A 21,976-nucleotide genomic window follows, 5' to 3' on the forward strand; every position below is an offset into this window, starting at 1 on the left:
CTATGTCGGTCAAAGCTAATTCCCACAACTAGAATATGAATTATGAACTATGGTTACTCAAGAAGCTTTATTTAGCATGGGTGGGATTATGAGGTCTTATTCATGCATTGCACAAGTATTCTTTGAGGGTGATTATGGTGGGTTCTATTATGTTATGTTAATCTAAATGCATTGATTATGGCTATGACTATGATGTTATCTCTTATGCTCACAAGTTATGATTATTGTCTCTTATGCTATAACCTATGTCTTATGATAATTTCTCTTATACTTATGACTTATGTTGATTTCTTTTATGATTATGGTGTATGTCTTATGTTGACTAATGCCTCTTATATACTTATGTTGATTATTTATGCTAGCCATCATATTTACTACATTATTGTACTAACACATACTTTTGCCTACATTCTTATCAAATGTAGGGTTCGGCAATATTGAATTCTATCATCGTGGCCAGGTTCATAGTAGATTAAGAAGAGATGTTTTGGTGACTCGTCATAGCATCAAGGACTTGATCACCTTTTCCTTTTATGTCTTTCTTTTAGGTTTAGATTTTGTATGGGATATGTCCCTAACTCTTTTCAAGTATTAGATGGTTTGAGACAAGTGTAATAGACTTCTGCTTCATTTTATGAAACCTTGATTGTATTGAAAAATGTTTTAAATTTTCATACTTTTCTACTATCTTATGTTGTGATATGCTAAGGGGATTGTATGAGACCCCTTCGGGTGGTGTACACCTTGTTACATCTAGGGGGTACCCTTAGGTCGTGAACTTGGTAATTAGAGAACAAGGTTTAGAATGGTTCTAAGATGTCTCAAACCACGTTTAGTATTGTCTTGTTCATAAATGTGAAGCGCGCCACATTTATGAATAGGAAGCTATTAGATGTTTAGGAAACTTTACTTCTTTATTCTCTAAGTCGTTCCATAGAGTTTAACTCTATTAGGTCTTTATCCTAATCCGGGCTCAATGATTTTCAGGATATGACTACTAGAAGGGCTAACGTTAGAAGGATTAAGGAAGAAAAGGTGGATCAAGACGTTCCTCCCCAAGCTCCTCTGCAAGCTCTAATTGACCCTTTGGAAGAGAAACTAATAAATGAAAATTTTAGGCTTGGTTTTCAAATGTTGACTCAGGCTAGTGTAGCAACTCTGGAATTTTATGGGTCAAAGATGGAGGAAAATCCTCAAGAATTTATAGAAGAGGTCTCTAAAGTGTTGGATTTTGTGAGAGTGACTCTGGTAGAGAAGGTGGAGTTGGCTTCTTATCAACTCAAAGGGGTTGCTCAAGTTTGGTATAATAAATGGAAAAAGGCTAGACCGGTAGGAATGGGTCCCATAGAGTGGAAAGGGTTCAAGAGTGCCTTTCTAGATAGGTTCTTCCCTTTAGAGATGAGAGAAGCTTTAGTGCTTGAGTTCATTAACCTTAGGAAAGATAATACGAGTGTTAAGGAATACACATTGAGGTTCACCCAATTGTCTAAATATGCTCCAATTCTAGTGTTCGATCCTAGGTCGGGAATGAGTAAGTTTGTGTCGAGAGTGTCTGATTTAGTTGTAAAAGAATGTCGTACGGCCATGATTGATCATGACATGAATATTTCTCTCCTTATGATTTATGCTCAACAAACTGAAGAAGAAAGACTTGAGAAAAGGTTGAGGGAGAAAATGAGGTTTAGGATTGATGATGATAATTTTCCTCTTGAAAGGTTCTCCGGACAAAGTCCTTCTAGGTTTCCCTCAAGATTTAATGAAGATAGGGTGTCTAACCCTAAACCGGAAGGAATTAGTAGTGAGTCCATATGGCCTATTTATGCTAGGTGTGATAGGATATATGTGGGTAGATGCCTAGCGGATTCCAGTATTTGTTTCGGTTGTGGTGAGTTGGGCCACAAGATAAGGCATTGCCCTACGGTTGCTAGAAATGAAGGGGATAGTCACCGTAGGTCTCAACCCTACCCTTCATCCGGTCCAATTGGTTCGAGTGCGAATCTCCAAGGAAAATTAGGTTTTATGCTCTCCAAGCTAGAGGTGAACAAGAGTGTCCTCCGAATATTACTCCCGGTATGTATTTTATGCTTATTTATATTCCATTGTTGCTTGTTTGTTTTGTGACTTGATAGACTTGGTTTGATAGACTTTGATATTGTCTTTGGTATAAATGGGTTGCATTATGGTTATGTGTATATGATGGTAGAACCCGACTTAGTCATAATGAGTTTTGGGGTATGTTAATAGATTTGATGAATAGAGTGTTTAAGTGAATAGACTCCTCTACAAAGGGTAGAAGTGTAATACACCATGGTTTAGAATCATCTTGTGTGATGGATGTGAAAGCTTAGTGATGACTTGCTCCGATCTTAGAATTGAAAGAAATAATGCTTAGAAGAGTCTGTATAGGCTAACTCTTAAGGGGAGATGATGTGCTTAGATAGCAAGGTCGTTAAGTGTTTTTAGTGTTCATGATATGGGTTGGCTTGAAATTCTCACCTTGAGAGGTGTAGTGAGTTTGGGAAGTTTAGTCCCGGTTTCGTAGGCTTATATAAGATCTTGAGTGGAGTTGGTAAGGTTGCTTGTGAACTAGAGTTGCTTAGTGAATGATATCCGGTTTTCCATGTCTCTAGGATATAGAAGGGTGTTGGAGATCCGACATTTATAGAAGATTCCTTAAGAAAAGTTGGGAGTTGATGAGAATTTCTCTAATTTAAAAAATACTGGTAGGGATCTTAGACCGGCAAGTTAAGAAATAGAAGATTAAGGAAGTTGCTTCCATCAAAATGTTAAGGAGTGGTCTTTGAGTGAGGGTTTTAGGTGAGGGTGCTACTTGGGAGGTCAAGGGCCAATAAGAACTCCTGATATCCTCATCATTTTTCCTTGTATTCCTCCTTTAGGATTAAGATGATAAGTTCCTCATGATTTGTTTGTTACGTGAAGTCATGTGTGTTATAGATGTTTCCATGATTTCCTTATGTTATGCATGTTCATGAAACCATATGACCAACTTCTAATATCGATAGGAGTTAGAGGTCTTGGCCAACTTTTGACCGCATCCGTCTTCTTAGGATCTACCTCAATAGACATACTAGAAACAATATGACCAAGAAAGCTACAGACCTTAGCCAAAACTCACATTTGCTAAACATTGAAAAGAGTCATTGGTACTTGAGATTTTGCAACACAATCATCAAATGATTGGTGTGATCATCCTCACTTCTCGAATAAATCAATATATCATCAATGAACACAATTACGAACATATCAAGGTATTGTCTAAATACCTGATTCATCAAATCCATAAATGCCACCAGATCATTAGTCAAACCAAACGACATCACCAAAAACTCATAATGACCATACCGGGTTCTAAAAGCCATTTTCAGAATATCATCATCCTTCACCCTCAATTGGTGATAACCCGACATAAGGTCAATCTTAGAAAAGTAACTCGCACCTTGGAGTTGGTCAAACAAATCATCTATTCTTGGAAAAGGATACTTATTCATAATGGTCACCTTGTTCAATAAGTTCTAACGAAGCCATTCTATAAGGATGAATAGAAATAGGTTGCGTATCTGGAAGAAGGTCAATACGAAAATATATTTCCCTTTCTTGAGGAATACCGGATAGATCATCAAGGAACACTTCCGAAAACTCATTAACAACAGGGACCGACTCAAGACTAGGGATTTCGAAATCCATATCCCTCACCCTAACTAGATGGTACATGCAACCCTTAGAAATCATCCTCCTAGCTTTAAGACAAGAGATAAAGTGACTTTTAGGCATAGAATTTCCTCCCTTCCATTCTAGGATAGGATCATTTGAAAACTGAAAGCTGACTACATGGGTTATACAATCAATAGAAGCATAACAAGAGTGCAACCAATCCATACCCAAAATAACATCAAAATCTAGCTTGTCCAGCTCTATCAAATCGACAAGAGTAACTCTATGGGATAAAGAGACGGGACATTTTCTATAGACCCTCTTAGCCAACACAGAATCACCAACAGGAGTAGAGAAAGAAAAAGGTTCTAACAACACAATAGTACGTATATCAAACCTCCTAACCACATATGGGATCACAAAATACAAAGTATAACCTAGATCAAGTAATGCAAAAACATCTAGGTGGAAGACTTTTAGCATACCGATAACCATATCCGGAGAAGCATCTTGCTCACCACGAGTCTGAAGTGCATAAAACCTATTTTGCTTAGGAGCATTGGAACCTGAACCACTAAGAGGAGCTTGCTTTCCCTATTTTCCCTTAGCCTTAATCATCAGAAAATCCCTCATTTTGTGACCATTTTTACCACAACCGAAGAAACCATCGGTGCCGACTAAACACTTACTCTCATGCTTCTTTCCACACCTAGCACAGGTAGGCAATAGGGATCCACTACTATTTCCTCTTTGAGGTTTAGGGTTAGACACCCTTTCATTGTTAGACCTTGGAGGAACATTAGAAAAACCTTTCCTAGAGAACCTTTGTTGAAACCTTTGACGACCACGTCCACCAGACCTAGAGTATGAAAAGTTACCATCATCCATTCTTTCCTTATTTATTTTCCTAGCCATTTCTTTAAGCTTTTTCTCTTCAATCTATTGGGCATGGACCATGAGACAAAAAATATCCATGGCATGGAAAAGCATAGTCGTACGACACTCTTTCACTGCTACGTCGGACACACCGAAAATGAACTTGCTCATCCTTTCCCTAGAGTCAGCAACTATAGAAAGAGCATATTTAGACATTTGAGTGAATCTCAAAGCATATTCTTTATCGCTCATATTTCCTTGTCGGAGATTGATAAACTCAAATACTTTAGCCTTCCTCATCTCAAGAGGAAAGAATCTATCAAGAAAAATAGACTTAAACCTTTCCCATTCAAGGGAGCCCGCATCTATCGTTCTAGCTTCCTTCCATTGGTTGAACCAAATTTGAGCAACCCTTTAGTTAATAAGTGGCCAATTCCACCTTCTCCACCAGAGTCACTCCCATGATGGTTAACACCTTGTAGACCTCATCAATGAACTCTTGGGGATCTTCCTCAATCATAGAACCATAAAATTTCGGAGGATTCATCCTTGTGAAGTCCCTCACTCTAGATGCCATCGTACCCACATTTGGGTTCACTGGGTTCACAACTTCCCTATTGGATTGGGCCATTACGGCTTGAGACAACACTTGAAAAGCCATCCTAAACTCCGCATTAGTCACTTGCTCGGCCAAAGGGTCAACCAGAGCTTGAAAAGCTTGAGGAGGAGCTCCTTGGTCAACATTTTCTCCCAAGGTTCTTCTAGCAAAAGCACTTCGAGTAGGCATATCCTGTAGATCATCGGATAAGGATTAGGGGAAAGACCTTATAGAGTTAGACTATATTGCATGACTTAGAGAAATGAAGAAGTGAATTTTTCTAAGAATCTAATAGCCTCTCATTAAAAAATGTGGTGCGCTTCACACTTATGAACAAAACTCTACTAAACATGGTTTTGAGACATCCTAGAACCATTCTAAACCCTGTTCTCTAATAACCAAGTTTGTCATGACCAAGGGGTACACCCTAGATGTAACATGGCATACAAGACCCCGAGAGGCCTCATATAAGCCACTTAGCTTTCATAACATAAGATGATAGAAATGAGCGGATATTTAAAACATTTTCAAACAACATCAAAGTTCATAATAAAAGTGGAAGTCTATTAAACTTTTTCTCAAACCATCTCAAACATTAATAGCTTGGGATACAGCCCGTACAACAATATGCAAAACTTAATGCAAAATAACATAAGAACCATGGTGGCTAAATCCTCAAATGCTATGACGACTCACCAATCTTGGAGTCTTGCCTCTACAAAGATCCTCGCAACGGGGATGAGATTCGAGATCACCAGACCCTACATTTGGATAAGAAATGTAGGCAAGAATATGTGTTAGTACAAATATGTACTAAATATGATAGCTTGAATAAATATCAACATAAGAATAAGGGTTAAACATCATAAGTCACAAACCATGATCAACGCAAGTGAATATCATCTTAAGACATACTTATGATACTTCCTTGAAGTAACCTTGTTTCACCATAACTATACTAACTTGATGTGAGAAGTAGTCAATTCTTAGTTGCTCTCGTTGTCCAAGATTTGGACTCATTTAGCGCTTAGTTTATATAGATTTAGTATCCTCAAATGCTTATTTTGTGCCAATAACTGATATTAAATCCTTGATTTTCAGGAATATGAAGTGAGGAACAAAGCAATGACGCTAACAGGCAAAAAAGAACAAAACAGACTAAAGGAATGAAAATGGGAGAGCTTGAGGATCGCCACAAGCACTCGGTGTGTCACCGAGTGGCACATCTGACCGCCTAAAGTTCCAGTGAGTCAAGCCCTGAGGAAAGAAACTAAGTCAGCGAAAGAAAGGAGCAGTTTGTGGATCGCTGAGTAGTTCTGTGATGCAGTGCTAGATCGCCCAGAGTTACAGACCTCGAGGATGTTGAATGCCAAGGTAGAAAGGCGATGGAAGTGACCAAAGGGTGGCTCCCCGAGTGGTTCGGCGAGCCCGACTTACTTCACCAAGTAACTCTTCGCAGCACATTTTTGATGACTATAAATACATTTTTGAACAGTTAGTTTAGAATCAATTTATCAATTATCTATCTATTATTGAATCTTTTTTAAATTACTCTTGAGAACAATCTTAGAGACAGTTTTCTCTAGTTTTTCCTATGATTTAGGGTCTAAACTACGTATCTTAGGGGTTAACTGAAATAGAAAAAGACCAAAATACCCCTGACTTAATTGTTGTCGGAGTGACTGACAGATTGGACCTTTGGTCCGTCACTCAATCTACAGTCTGTCGATTGGGTCCGTAGGTCGAGTCTGCCCGACAGGGCTTCACTAAAACAAGCATAACTTTTTACTAGAAGGTCAGAATTTAGCAAACTCGGTGGCGTTGGAAAGATAATTCAATTATCTATCATATCATAGGTAATGGGACACTTAATTCATTTTGTGATAAGAGTTATGACCAATTGTAATTGACCCATTAATAATTTCATCTAACTGGCAGTTAATCCTCACCTACGGTCAGACCTACGGACCGTGGATCGATTGACGGTCCGTGCTGGTCAACCGTCAATTGGGATTGAAGTTTGCTTTTGGGGCATCGATCCACGGACACGAACTACGGTCCATGACCTGACCTACGGACCGTAAGTCCGGTCGTGGATCAACACTTAGCCAAATTTTCTGACCGAGTTCTGGGGAAGTTTTCTATCATGAACCACGGACCGTGAGTCCATCTACGGTCCGTGGATGGTGTCCGTGAGTGCCACCTGTAACACCAAGAATTTGAAATCTCTATTTTTGGATACGGGGTGTTACATTATCTCCTCCTTGGGACCATTCGTCCTCGAATGAAGACTAATCTAGCTAAAATAAAGGGAGAGGGCTGCAATCCCTACCACTAAACACTGAGAACTAATTTCTAACTGAACTGAGTTCTGAGAACATGCAAATACGCTGAAAATGCAAGTATAAACTGAAGGAACATGATTCTAAGACTGAATTTTCGCATGAATGACTGAAAAACTGAAGAGGAACTATTACCCCAAGCTGGAATGGAATCGGAAGGAAAGAGGTGAGGATACTTGGACTTCATGGCTGTTTCTGCTTCCCAAGTAGCTCCCTCTACAGACTGACTCCTCCATAAAACCTTGACTGAAGCGACTTCTTTGTTTCTCAACCTTCTAACCTGACGATCGAGAATCTCAACTGGTACATCCTCATAAGAAAGGCTATCGTTTACTGCCACACTCTCTAATGGCACTATGGATGTTGGATCACCCACGCACTTCTTCAAAAGAGAAATGTGAAAGACTGGATGCACTGCTGCTAAGTCTGCTGGCAACTCTAACTCATAAGCCACTTTACCAATCCTTTTCAAGATCCGGTAAGGGCCTACATATCTGGGACTGAGCTTCCCTTTCTTGCCAAATCTCACCACCCCCTTCATAGGTGACACTTTCAGGAAAACCCAATCATCAACTTGGAACTCCAGTTCTCTTCTTCTCACATCTGCATAAGACTTCTGGTGACTCTGGGCAGTCTTAATTCTATCTCTAATGAGTTGCACTTTCTCCATAGCATCAAGGACTGAATCTGGTCCTATCAAGGCTGCTTCACCTACTTAAAACCAACCAACTGGAGATCTACATCTATGCCCATACAATGCCTCATAAGGTGTCATCTGAATGTTGGAATGGTAACTATTATTGTAGGCGAACTCAATAAGAGGAAGGTGATCATCCCAACTTCCCTTGAAGTCGATCACACAAGTTCTCAACATGTCTTCTAAGGTCTGAATGGTACACTCTGCCTGACCATCCATCTGTGGATGAAATGTTGTGCTAAGGTTAACCTGAGTACCAAGACCTTTCGGGAATGACTTCCAAAAATGGGAGGTAAAGTGAGGACCTCTATCTGAGATGATAGACAAAGGAACCCCATGCAACCTCACAATCTCACTAATGTAAAGCTTTGCGTAATCCTCCGCCGAATCTGTAGTCTTGACCACCAAAAAGCGAGAAGACTTAGTAACTCTATCAACAATCACCCAAATAGAGTCATATTGTCTGTGAGTACGAGGTAACCCTGTGATGAAGTATGATCACTTCCCACTTCCAAGTAGGAATGTCAATCTCTTGAGTCATACCTCCTGGTTTCTGAGGTTCTACCTTGACTTGCTGGCAATTGGGGCACTTAGCCACAAAATTTGTTATATCTCTTTTCATACCATTCCACCAATAAACTTCCCGCAGATTGTGGTACATCTTAGTGGCACCTGGATGAATAGAATATCTGGAATTGTGGGCCTCTGCAAGAATATGTTGTCTCAACTCGCCCACATTAGGAACACATAATCGACCCTCGTAGCGAAGCACACCATCTCCCCCTTGGGAGAAAACCTCCAATGTCTGCTTCTGGACCTTAAGCTCTAGCAATATTGGATCACTGTCTTGCTTTTCCTTAACTTCTACTACTAAAGAAGATTCTACCCCATTCTGAACTGTTACACCACCATCTGATATGCTCATAAGACAAACTTTTAAGCGAGCAAGTCTGTGAACATCCTTTGCTAACTTTTTCTTCTTTTCTTCAACATGTGCTACACTACCCATAGATAGTCTGCTAAGAGCATTGGCTACTACATTTGCCTTACCAGGATGGTAATGCACACTCATATCATAATCCTTGAGGAACTCTAGCCATCTTCTCTGGCGAAGATTCAACTCTTTCTGGGTGAATACATACAGGAGGCTCTTATGGTCTGTGAACACATCTACATAACACCATACAAGTAATGTCTGCAAATCTTAAGTGCAAACACCACTGCTGCTAGCTCGAGGTCATGAGTTGGGTAGTTCTTCTCATGCACCTTAAGTTGTCTGGAAGCATAAGCTATAACCTTACCTCGCGGCATCAACACACAACCTAGGCCGACCCTAGATGCATCACAATAGATCACATAACCGTCTGAACCCTCTGGTAGAGTCAAGACAGGAGCTATAGTCAACCTAGTTTTTAATTCTGCAAAGCTTTTCTTACAATCATCTGACCACTGAAACTTGACCATCTTCTGAGTCAACCTAGTCAATGGTGAGGCAATGGATGAAAATCCTTCCACAAACCTTCTGTAATAAACTGCTAGACCCAAGAAACTTCTAATATATATAGCAGAGGTAGGTCTGGGCCATTGTTTCACTGCTTCTATCTTTTGGGAATCTACTCGAATTCCTTCACTAGACACAATATGCCCAAGGAAAGCAACTGATTGTAACCAAAACTCGCACTTGTTAAATTTTGCAAATAAGTTGCGATCTTTGAGAGTTTGCAGAACAACTCTCAAATGACTTGCATGTTCTTCCTCATTCCTAGAGTAAATGAGGATATTATCAATAAAGATGATAACGAACAAGTCCAAGTACTGCTTGAACACTCTGTTCATCAAATCCATGAAAGATGCAGGAGCATTTGTTAGTCCAAATGACATGACTACAAATTCATAATGACCATACCTAGTTCTGAAGGCTGTCTTCGGAATGTCACTGTCTCTGACTCTAAGCTGATGATAACCTGATCTGAGGTCTATCTTTGAGAAATGACTAGCACCCTGAAGTTGGTCAAACAAATCATCAATCCTGGGGATGGGATACTTATTCCTTATTGTGACTTTGTTCAACAGCCTATAGTCAATGCACATTCTGAGAGAACAATCTTTCTTCTTTACGAACAACACTAGTGCACCCCATGGCGAAATACTAGGTCTGATGAAGCCCTTATCTAGAAGGCCTTTCAACTGCTCTTTCAATTCCTTAAGCTCAGCTGGAGCCATTCTGTAAGGAGGAATAGAGATAGGCTGGGTATCTAAAAGGAGATCAATTCCAAAGTTGATTTCCCTATCGGGAGGAACTCCGGGAAGATCTTCTGGAAACTCATTAACCACTAGAACTGACTCAAGAGTTGGGGTTTCGGAGCTAGAATCCTTAACCCGAACTAGATGATAGAGATAACACTTAGAGATCATCTTTCTAGCCTTAAGGTAAGAAATGAATCGACCCATAGGTGCTAAGCTACTACCCTTCCATTTTAGGATTGGTTCGTCTAGAAACTGAAAACGAACAATCCTAGTTCTACAATCGACTGAGGCATAACAGGAATGTAACCAATTCATGCCTAGAATGACATCGAAGTCTAACATTTCTAACTCTACAAGATCGTGACTATCTGAGAGACTGTGACAGGGCAATTTCTGCATACCTGTCTAGCTATAACTGGGTCACCGATTGGAGTAGAGACTAAGAAGGGTTCTGAGAGATTTTCTGGGCTAACACTGAATTGGAGTTACAAAAGACAAAGTAATCATGTTGTCTTTCCATTGAGTGAACCATACGTGAGCTACATCCTTAAGCTGGTAGGATGCCAACTCAACCCTACCATTACCAGTCACTTGCATCACTCCAAAGATTTTCTTAACCTCATCAATGAAGTTCTATGGGTCTTCACCAACTTGCGACCTTAAAAACTCATGAGGATTCATCCTTACAAAATTTAGAACCCTAGCTGCCACTGATCCACCATTTCTACTAGTAGCAACTGGAACTTGTTGATTGTTCTTATTGGTCATATCTGAGTCAATAGTTGGATCGCATTCTGAAACTCTTCATTCTTAACTGCATGGTCTGGGACTAGATGAATTGCGTTAGCATTGCATGCATTAACATTCCTTGCGTAAGCTCGAAGAGGAGGCATGATCTTAAGCACATAACGATGGATTAGAAAGAAGATCATACCAACGAACGATAACAATATCAAGAAAATGAAGTTTTCCTAAAACACTTCATAGCCTCCCTCTCATTGGATGTGGTGCACTTCACACCCATGAAAAGGACTCTACTTAGTGCGGCTTTTCAGCATCCTAGGACTCTTAAACCTAATGCTATGATACCAAGTTTGTCACGCCCCGAGCTACCCCCGAGACACGGACACGGGACCTAGGACCACAAGTGATCCCAAGTTAACTCTGCTGGCATGATCATGAGCATACTAAAGATAATAAACTGATGTGGAAGCTAAATCATAAATAAACTGAAGAGATGGGGGAATACCCATATACTATAACTAAATATATCAAGTCTGAGAGTTTAATACAAAAGAAATATCAAACTCAAAATACTACGCTGAATCTAACTATGTCGGAAAATAGCCTCTAACTGACTAGAAATGTTGGGATAGGCCCCAGCTAAGTCTAGCAAAACTGAAACTAAAGGACTAAAATACTGAAAGGAAACTCATGACTATTGTCCTCGGAGAATGAGGACTCACCACTAATTTTGTTGAACTAGAGATCGGGAACCGATCTAAGCGTGATCTGGATGTTGAGAACCTGAACCTACATCACGAGAAGATGTAGCGCACGAATGTGTCAGTACTTGAAAGGTACTGAGCTTGCAGGATAAAGTAAAGCTGAAATAACATATAACTGAACAAAGCAATAAAGCAATGAAATCATCTGAACATGATATAGATACTGGAAATACTGAGTACTGATCTAACTAATGCAATGACCAAATCCGATCCCATAATTATACCGGAACGTGGCAACTGATCCCATAGTTATGCCGAAACGTGGCAACCGATCCAAGTTAGTTATGACGGAACGTGGCAATTGATCCCATTCACACACCACAATCACAAGTATATCATCAAGGTCATACATATAAGTCAGGATTTCATGGCATTCATCAATTTTCTATCTCATTTACAACAAGTGTGATCAACATTGCAGCATTCATACATATACAAATATCATAATGAAGCAAGAACAAGCATACATCACACAATCATAGAATCACAACTATCACCTACCTAGAAACAAGCTTGAAACTCTAAGAAACTTGATCCTTCTCTTTTCGGATTCGTTTCGCTTGTTCTTGATCTACAAACAATCAATATAATACGGGAATCAATAAAAAATCATTAATCACCCGGATTACTAACAATTCTATGGACCCTAGATCAAATCCATGATCTCAATTATCCAAATTAGGGTTGTTTCCACCATAGAATCTATAACAAAACCCTTCCCCATCAATATTCACCCATTCTATTACATTTTACGGATCGAAAAATGGATTTGGGGAGTGAAAAGCTTACCTTTAGCCTCAAGAGCCTGGGGTTCGTTACTTAGCTCTAAAAGTCAAAAAGTGCATAATGAAGTCGTTTAGGGGTTTATTAATGACACTAAGTCATGTCTCGCCCGCCACAGCGACCACCACCTCGCCAAGGCGGCATTCTCGAGACGGAGAGCTAATTCAAGAATTTCAAAATCCCCATTTCACAACACACCTTTATCCAACGACGCTCAGAAAATACCCTTTACGCCAAGATCAATTTCGAGAGTTCTACTCGCCCGAATTCAATTCCCTAAAGTCACACAGATTCCTTAACGAGTTATCTAACCACTCATGCAATCAAAATCATAAATACTTCACCCGATTGTTACCAGATTTCCCTACACCTCGATGACTCCAATTTTTTCCAAATCTGGACAAGGTTGAGAAAATCTAAATACTACGAAAAAGTTTTTCGGCCCTAAATTTTCCCCCGTTGGCTTTTCTATAACAACGGGAACAGGTCGTTACAATAGATACCAATTTACCCATCACTCATCCCCGAGTGACAAAACTTAGGAAAATAGGCTAAGGAAGGAATGAAGTAGCACCTGAATCGACGAACAATTGGGGATACTTGTCTCGCATGTTCCTCTCAGTCTCCCAAGTAGCTTCCTCAACTGGACGATGCTTCCAATGAACTTTCACGGACTTAATTTCCTTGTTCCTCAACTTACGCACATCACAATCAAGAATTGCAATCGGTTCCTCCTCATATTAGAGGTCTTTGTCTAACACAATTGAGTCCCACTTAATGATATAATCTCCATCACCATGATACTTCTTCAACATGGACACATGAAATACCAAATGAACACCCGATAAATTAGGAGGTAAAGCCAATTTATACGCTACCGGTCTCACACATTCAAGAATCTCAAATGGACTGATGTATCTAGGACTTATCTTACCTTTCTTACCAAATCTCATCACCCCTTTCATGGGTCATACCTTAAGAAGAATATTTTCACTAGATTGAAACACCATGTCTCTTACCTTATGATCCACATACATCTTTTGTCTACTCTGGGCTTCTAGAAGCTTAGCTTGAATACTCCAAACCTAATCTTGAGCATCCTTCACTAAATCAACCATTCACATCTCCAACCTCAAACCATCCTATTGGTGATCTACATCATCTCCCATATAATGCCTCAAATAGTGTCATATCAATACTGGAGTGATAACTATTATTATAGGAGAACTCACACAAAGGTATAAATTTATCCCAATGCCCTCCAAAATCAAGCACACATGCCCTAGAAGTCATATGAACAGATAATACTTGCAACTCAAAATTTAATCCCCTAATAAATAACTGGATTATCTCTTCCTCAGTAGTCACCAACTGAGTAGCATATCTAGACAAAGCATGAAACTTGGCCTTTTAAGCAGCCACAATCATACCCCCTTCCTCCAAAGCCATAAACTCATCTTTCTTGCGATCCCTCAAAGTCCTAGGCACATATTCTCTAGAAACAGAGCATGAAATTGGGTCCAAGTAAGTAGAGGTAAAGTAGAAGATCTGCATTCCATATAAGCTCTCCACCACTGCTTAGCCTCATCTTGAAGTTGGAAAGACACAAACTCAACCCCATGCTGATGAACAATACCTAGTTTATGAAGCCTCTCATAGCAATCCAGAATGAACTCATAAGCATCCTTATTCTCGGAACCAAGAAACACGTGAGGTTTTAGCTTCAGAAACTTAGTCAACATTTCATGTTCATTACCAGTCATAAGAGAACCCAACAAAGGACGGAAGAAAGTATCATTACCTCCAGTCCCACCCACCTTAGGCGCAGTGCTAGCAACAAGAAGATTAGTAAGAGCTTGAGTTGCTTGAGCAGAAGGAAGCACTCCAGGACCAACCAATCCCTTTAAGAATGACATGATCTATTGAGCTAACACTGGATCTAAAAGAGGAACACATGTAGTCTCAGCGTGCACCTCTCCCTCTTGTCCCAAATCCTTAACATCAATATCAACATTCTCTTCTATCTCTTCATGATGCATAGGAGGATTCTCATTCATAGGAGCATTCTCAACATGAGCTCCATTTCCAGCAGGTTCTACTCTTCTACGGCCTCTACCTCTAGCTCTTCCTCTACCCCTGCCTCGACTACGACCTCTCGCTGCAGATTCCTCACTCAGAGCATTGACGGGAACTACGGGCCTAACGCCGTTGAATCTAGTATTAACCATCTGCGAACAGAAGAATGAAGGAGGTTAGATACCATTTTGAATTGCCAGATACCAATTGTAATCAAGTCATAGCACAAAGGGGACAAGAGAAAAATAGATATTTCCTAAATTCATATAGCCTTTCGAAGAAAAGTAAAGGCGTCCCCGTACCGTTCCGTGAGACTCTATTAGACTCATTTCAGTACATCGAGATCAACGAACCTAGTCTCTAATGCCAACTTTTTCACGATCCAGACCATCGTGATTGGCACCCACACTAACACTCCGGTGGGAGAACCACTACTACAACCCAAACCAAGCAACTAAAGTAATAACTAAGACATTTAAGTCAAACACTAAGGAAATAAATAGAGTTCCCATAAACTCTAGCAAAAGTCTAACAATAATAACTAACAATGCGGAAGAATAACCTAGAACCTGAAAGTCAATGTACCAAAACATTCTAACAATGAACCAAGTCTAAACAAGAAGGGACACAACCCCAACTAAAGAACTAATCAACTAGCTAAAAAAAATGTCTAAGTCCGAAAATGGTGGACATAGAGGAAAAAGAATCACATGGTAGCCCGGAAGAATTGGCTCACCCTTGAATTCGAAGCGACGATCAATGATCTTCTAAGCGAGGTCTGTCAATAGCCGTTTGAAGATGCCTTGTACTCAACAAAAATAAGAGCAAGTGTAGAATCAGTACACAACCACAGTGTACTGGTAGGATCACGCGGCTATCCCACTAGTGCAACATAAACAGGTCAAACAACATTATAATCACATGCATATATATCAACATATACAATAGTATCAACATTTACGAACAACTTCACATTTTATGTCAAATCATTGGTCCTTTTATGGAACTCAAACCCAAAGAGTTAGCATACCGGAACGTGGTATCCGATCCCATAATTATGCCAAAATGTGGCTACTAATCCCATAGTTATGACGGAACGTGGCAACCAATCCAAGTTAGTTATGCCGAAATGTGGCAACCGATCACATTCACACACCATAATCACATTCATAAGTATATCATCAAATCATACATTTAAGTCATGATTTCATGGCATTCATCAATTCTCTATCTCATTTACAACAAGTGTGATCAACATTGCAACATTCATGCATATACAAGATCATAATGAAGCAAGAACAAGCATACATCACACAATCATAGAATCACAACCATCACCTACCTCGAAACAAGCTTGAAACCCTAAGAAACTTGATCTTTCCCTTTCCGGATTCGTTTTGCTTGTTCTTGGTCTACAAACAATCAATATAATACGGGAATCAATAAACAATCATTAATCACTCGGATTACTAACAATTCTATGAACCCTAGATCAAACTCATGATCCCAATTATCTAAATTATGGTTGTTTCCACCATAGAATCTATAACAAAACCCTCCCCCATCAATATTCACCCATTCTATTATGTTCTACGGATCGAAAAATGGATTCGGGGAGTGAATTCAGCTTACCTTTTGCCTCAAGAATGGTGAAAAATGAGTACGCCTAGGGTTCGTTCCTTAGCTCTAAAGGTCGAAAAGTGCATAATGAGGTCATTTAGGGGTTTATTAACGACATTAAGTCGCGTCTAGCCCGCCACAGCGGCCACCACCCCGCCACAACGGCCCCGCCAAAGCGGCAAAAAGCGGCGCCAAGGCAGCATTCTCGAAACAGAGAGCTAATTCAAGAATTCCAAAATCTTCATTTCACAACACACCTCTAACCAAAGACGCATAAAAAATACCCTTTAAGCCAAGATCAATTCCGAGAGTTTTACTCACCCAAATTCAATTTCATAAAGTCCTATGGATTCCTTAACGAGTTAACTAACCACTCATGCAATCAAAATCATAAATATTTCACCCGATTGTTACCAGATTTTCCTACACCTCGATGACTCCAATTTCATCCAAATTTGGACAAGGTTGGAAAAATCCAAATACTACGAAAAAGTTTTTTAGCCCTAAATTTTCCTCCGTTGGCTTTTCTATAACGATGGGAACATGTCATTACAGAACAAAATCCTTTTAAAGAAATATTTTTTATCTCCCTTTTTTTAGATTTTAAAAATAAGGAACACAAACATTTTTATTTGAATTTGAATAATAATTTTAAAAAAACACTTTTTTTTGCCTCAATTTTTGTGGTGAGGACTTTCTAGTTGTCTTTTGTTGGACCAAACCTCAGAATAAGGTTGCCTACATATATTTTCAAAGCATGTATCATGTCAAACGTAGTTCAGAAATATGAGTAAAAACATTTTTGTTTTGTTTTTTTTAAGGACAAATCCTTTTTTTTAGAATGGATAAACAAATTATATCATTTTTTTTATGTTTAAATATGGATTAAATTTTTTTTTTGAATTTTTAAATTAGGATCACCGAACCCGAGGAAGGTTGCCTACGTATCTCATCAAGGTGAGAATAAGGTGTGCGTAGTTCGTTCAGATTGGACAGTAAAAAACACTTTGAGTTATTAATTTTTTTTTTCTGACAAATGTAATTTTTCAAAGTATTATGTAAGTAAAATATTTTGAATTTTTTTTATTAACTATATAGAATTGTTTTTTTTTTTTTGTAATTTGGTTAAGTAGTGTGAAATCATTCATTTCATTTTCTAGAAATGTATAATATCTTCTAAAAGAAAAAATATTTTATGTTTTCTCTCTGTTTTTTTGTAAAGCTCTAAAGATAACATCTTATTCACTAATCTCACTAAAATGAGTCAACTTATAGAGACTTTCTAAATAAATGCATTTTTATATAGCACATAAAATGATCTAAGTGGTCAAGCAAGAGAGGAATATTTGTCCTAGACGGACTCAACTCTTGTTTCGAGTCTCACTAAGTCATATGCAAATGATGCAAATAAGAGGAGTCTACTAGGGATAAACATGTCTATGTTCCAATTTTACTAGGTTAAAACCTGAAGGAAATATGTATCTAGACTGGCTAACCCGATTGGACAACTCGAGTCAGAGAGGGGCAACTTATCGGTAACAGCATTATTCCAACTTCATTGCTAGTCCAACTCCGCCTAAAATATGTGACAAAAAGTCTTTCACTGGATGTCAAGACACTCCAATTTTATCTTAATAAAAAATAGGATGCATAAATTGCATTCCTATGAACGTGTGTGAAGTGTTTTCAGAGACACATAAGGTGTGCGCAAGAGAAAATAATTTAGTACTCCCTCCGTCCCTATTTACTTGTCCATATTTTATTTTTTAGTTGTCCCTATTTAGTTGTCCATTTTGACAAATCAAGAAAGGACAACAAATTTTTTCCTATTATACCCTTATTTACACTTCTTGAAAATTGTAAAAGTGTATGTTGTTTCCCTCCAATTTATTTCATTTGAATTCAAATAAGTAGTTGTAATTTTGAAGTGAAAAGTTGTCATAAGAGTAAAATTGTAATTTTACTGTGCTAATCATTGTTGCCTTAATCTGTGTGTCATTTCTAAAGTGGACAACTAAAAAGGGACGGAGGGAGTATAGTTCAACAATATAAAAAAAAAATGAGCAGCAAGTAACACATTAGGCCATGATACGCAATATATCCAAAATAAATTAATAAAATCAAGTAAATGTCAATATAACAAAGCTTGAATTTTTGTTAATCCCCAGCGGAGTCGCCAGAGATGTCACACCCATTTTCAGACCAACAGAAGGGTTTTCCTAATTTAAATGACGGTATTGATAAGAGATTACTTTTTTTGAGTCGCCACTTGGAATTGAGTATGGTGTTCCAAGTAACCTTTTTGTTTAATCCCTAATCAAAAGTAAATGACTCTTTATATGGTCTACGAACTAGAAATTCAAGTAAGAAATTATGTTGACCGAGAGGAAGGTATTAGGCATCCCTCGAGTCCCGTGGTTCTAGCACGGTCGTTTTTATTGACTTATACTTATTTTAATATATTTTTAGATAATTTGTGTCTACAGGCCATGGTTTGCTTATTTTTTTAATTTTTTTTTAATTGTTGAATTTTATTAGTCTGGGTCTTGACATTTAGAGACATAACTTTATTTTCCTCTCAAATGCATCACACCTAATAATCTCAATTTACACATCTAGGTTTGAATTAATAAAAATTAAATATGAAACAATTTGATCAAGGTGCGTCACCACATTCTTGAATTTCTTTTAATGTGATCTCAAAAAAGAAGAAGATGTGCAACCACATTCTTAATTGAAAGAAATATTTTAACATGCCTAAAATTCATCATGTTATTAAAAAAATAAATATTTTCCTTTATACATAAACCAAATAAAGTAAAATACATCTAAATATTGAGGATACAATATATAATTCTGACTTGACTTTTATATCTTTTTATTTTATATTTTATATTTTTATCACTCTTAAAATTAACGGCAAAATTAAGCATACACTTTCCAATCAAACAAAACAATAACGAATTGTTAAAAAATGAATCTCATTTTTTGTTTGATAAATAAAACAACAATAATTTTTTGTGCGCAATAATTCATACTTTATCCTTATTAGCATCGAAATCAAGAAAAGTGCAACGTCATGACCCGTTCATTTTAAGAGATCACAACTAATGAATAAAAATAAATAAATAAATAAAAATAACCATCAAATAAAGCTACTTTCATTCATTAAAGAAATATAACACTTAACACATTCTTAATTTTAATCAAATTATGAATAAAATAAAAGTGTAAGAAAACATATCACATAGTTACATCAAATTCCATGAATAAATAAAAGAAATAAGATAAAGTTTGACCTTAAATAAAGAGAGTAAGTATCGAAAATCTTATTCGAAGCTCGATTAAAATATCCACGAATTTTTTTGTAGACTATAAGTAATGGTATATGCATTGTATTTATATGAAAGTAATGAAAAAGAAAGAAATGAAGTGAATGTATTTGTGGATTTTTTGAAAGACAAGTAAACTAAAATAAAATGAATTCTCTTTTTGTTGCTCGCCTGTAGTGTGTTTTTTTTTTGTTGCTGTTTTTTTCTCTCTCTTCGTCTGTCTGTATGTGTGTGCAACGTATGTTTTCTGGATGATTTTCTTTTTTTGTTTGTGCGTGTATTGAATATAGTAGTGTGTGGGTGTATTGTGTTATAGAAAAATGGGGAGGGAAGTGGGGTTAAGGTGAGTGAAGTGGGGGTAATATGGTGAGGGTAATGGAGGTGGATTGGGGTAGTGGGAAGATGTGAGGGAGTGTTAAGTTATTATTATTATTATTATTATTATTATTATTATTATAATTATTAATATAATATAACAGAATATTTTTTAAACTAACAAAAATTGAGTAGCTAATAATAAATTATAAATATGAAATACTAGCTTATTATTAAACTAAAACAAAAATAAAACATATTATTTTTGTTATTTTTAAATCTTTTAAAATAAAACTTACTAAAATAAGATAAAAGAAAAATATCTAATTTATATATAAAAGCAATATTTATATACTAAAAATGGTGTAATACCTTAAGTTCCGTAAAAAAATATGTGCCTATAGTTGTGAAAAATAATGGATTCTCAAAATAGAAATCAATTAGTCCATTTTTAAAGTTAGTTGAAGTCAGTTGAAAAAGAAATTTTAGATTTCGGTGTATAAATAGGTCAAAATCAGTTATCATTTTTCTCATATCTCGAATTCAGTTCACGATTTAAAGTTTTGGTGCTTACAATATTTTTTGAGTTTCATTGAAGCCGAAGAAGATGGTACAGAGCAACAACAGTTTTTTCAAGATATTCACATTCCAATAATGATATCTATTCATTTGGTCTACTGTGTCTTAAGCTTTTTATTGGAAAGAGGTATTTTGAAAGATTCATAGGTGTCAAATTTTCTCTAAACTTGTGTTTGAAATCATAATCTTAATCTTGATGCCTTCTTTCTATTCATGATGCAGTTCAGAACAAAATGAAGAGTAGTCCCTAGTGTTGTGGGCTAAGTTTTTGATGATGAAGGATGATCATACCATCACAGAAATTTCGACTCGTACTACTTCTTCTTATATGTTGGCTGAGGAGAAAAATAATCAGGACGAGCACGATCAAAATGCAACCTAATCATGTCAAACATGGAATTGGAAACCCAAATGATAATACCTATTCCTTTTGTCTGTTGACTACAACAAATGTGATATTTAGCTATGAAATTTTTAGGTACGACACAAATTTCGTCACTAATTATTCATTTTTTGTGACAAAAATTACATTTAGTATTTAAATGCATAATGTCTCAGACTTAGAGTCTTACTAATGTTCTATGCGGCACTTGACAACTTACTCACGACTCTTTCAAGATCTTGTAAGCTCAAGTAAGCCTTTAAGACTAAGATCGCTAAGAGAATGCAAAGAAAGATTTAGAGATCTTTTGGAAGAAGGCTTTTGTGTTGCTTGGAAGAATGCTTTATAACTTGGTTGATGATTTGCAAATGAATGCTCCATCTATTTATACTACCACTAGGGGATAAAGTGCAATTATTAATTACTTTACAAGTCCCTAAAGTATTTACATTTTGGTCCCTCTCTAGAATTCTCTACACATTCTAGGATATTCCATAGCCTTCTTGAAAAATCTAAGGGGTTCTAAAGTTCTTGATAAGGCTCTCCACAACTCTAGATTCTTCCGCCCCTATCCTGATGCAAAATTTGACTGGCAAAGTGGTGGGACATGATAATAAGCAACATAGTTTTAGTGAAAAAACATATAATTTCGTACTGAAACGACCCCAAAAATGCCCGAAAATGTGCTTCGGAAACACCTATAATTGTAATTTCCATATATCTCAAAATCCGTGCATGATTTCGGAAATTCGACTTCATATTCTTATTCAGGGGGTAAAATTGAGTGGGAAATGGGTCTAACCCGAATTTTAGAGCAACCGTATCAAAATTCGAAAATCGCAAAAAATGCGATTTTCAGGGTCAACTTTAAAGGGGCATATCTCTTAGCACACAAGGAACTGGGAGGGCAACTACCTATTAAATTAAAGCCCTTCGAGTTATCTTTCCA

This window comes from Solanum stenotomum, chromosome 4 (genome assembly GCF_019186545.1).
Source record: "Solanum stenotomum isolate F172 chromosome 4, ASM1918654v1, whole genome shotgun sequence".
In the NCBI taxonomy this organism is placed as follows: Eukaryota; Viridiplantae; Streptophyta; class Magnoliopsida; order Solanales; family Solanaceae; genus Solanum; species Solanum stenotomum.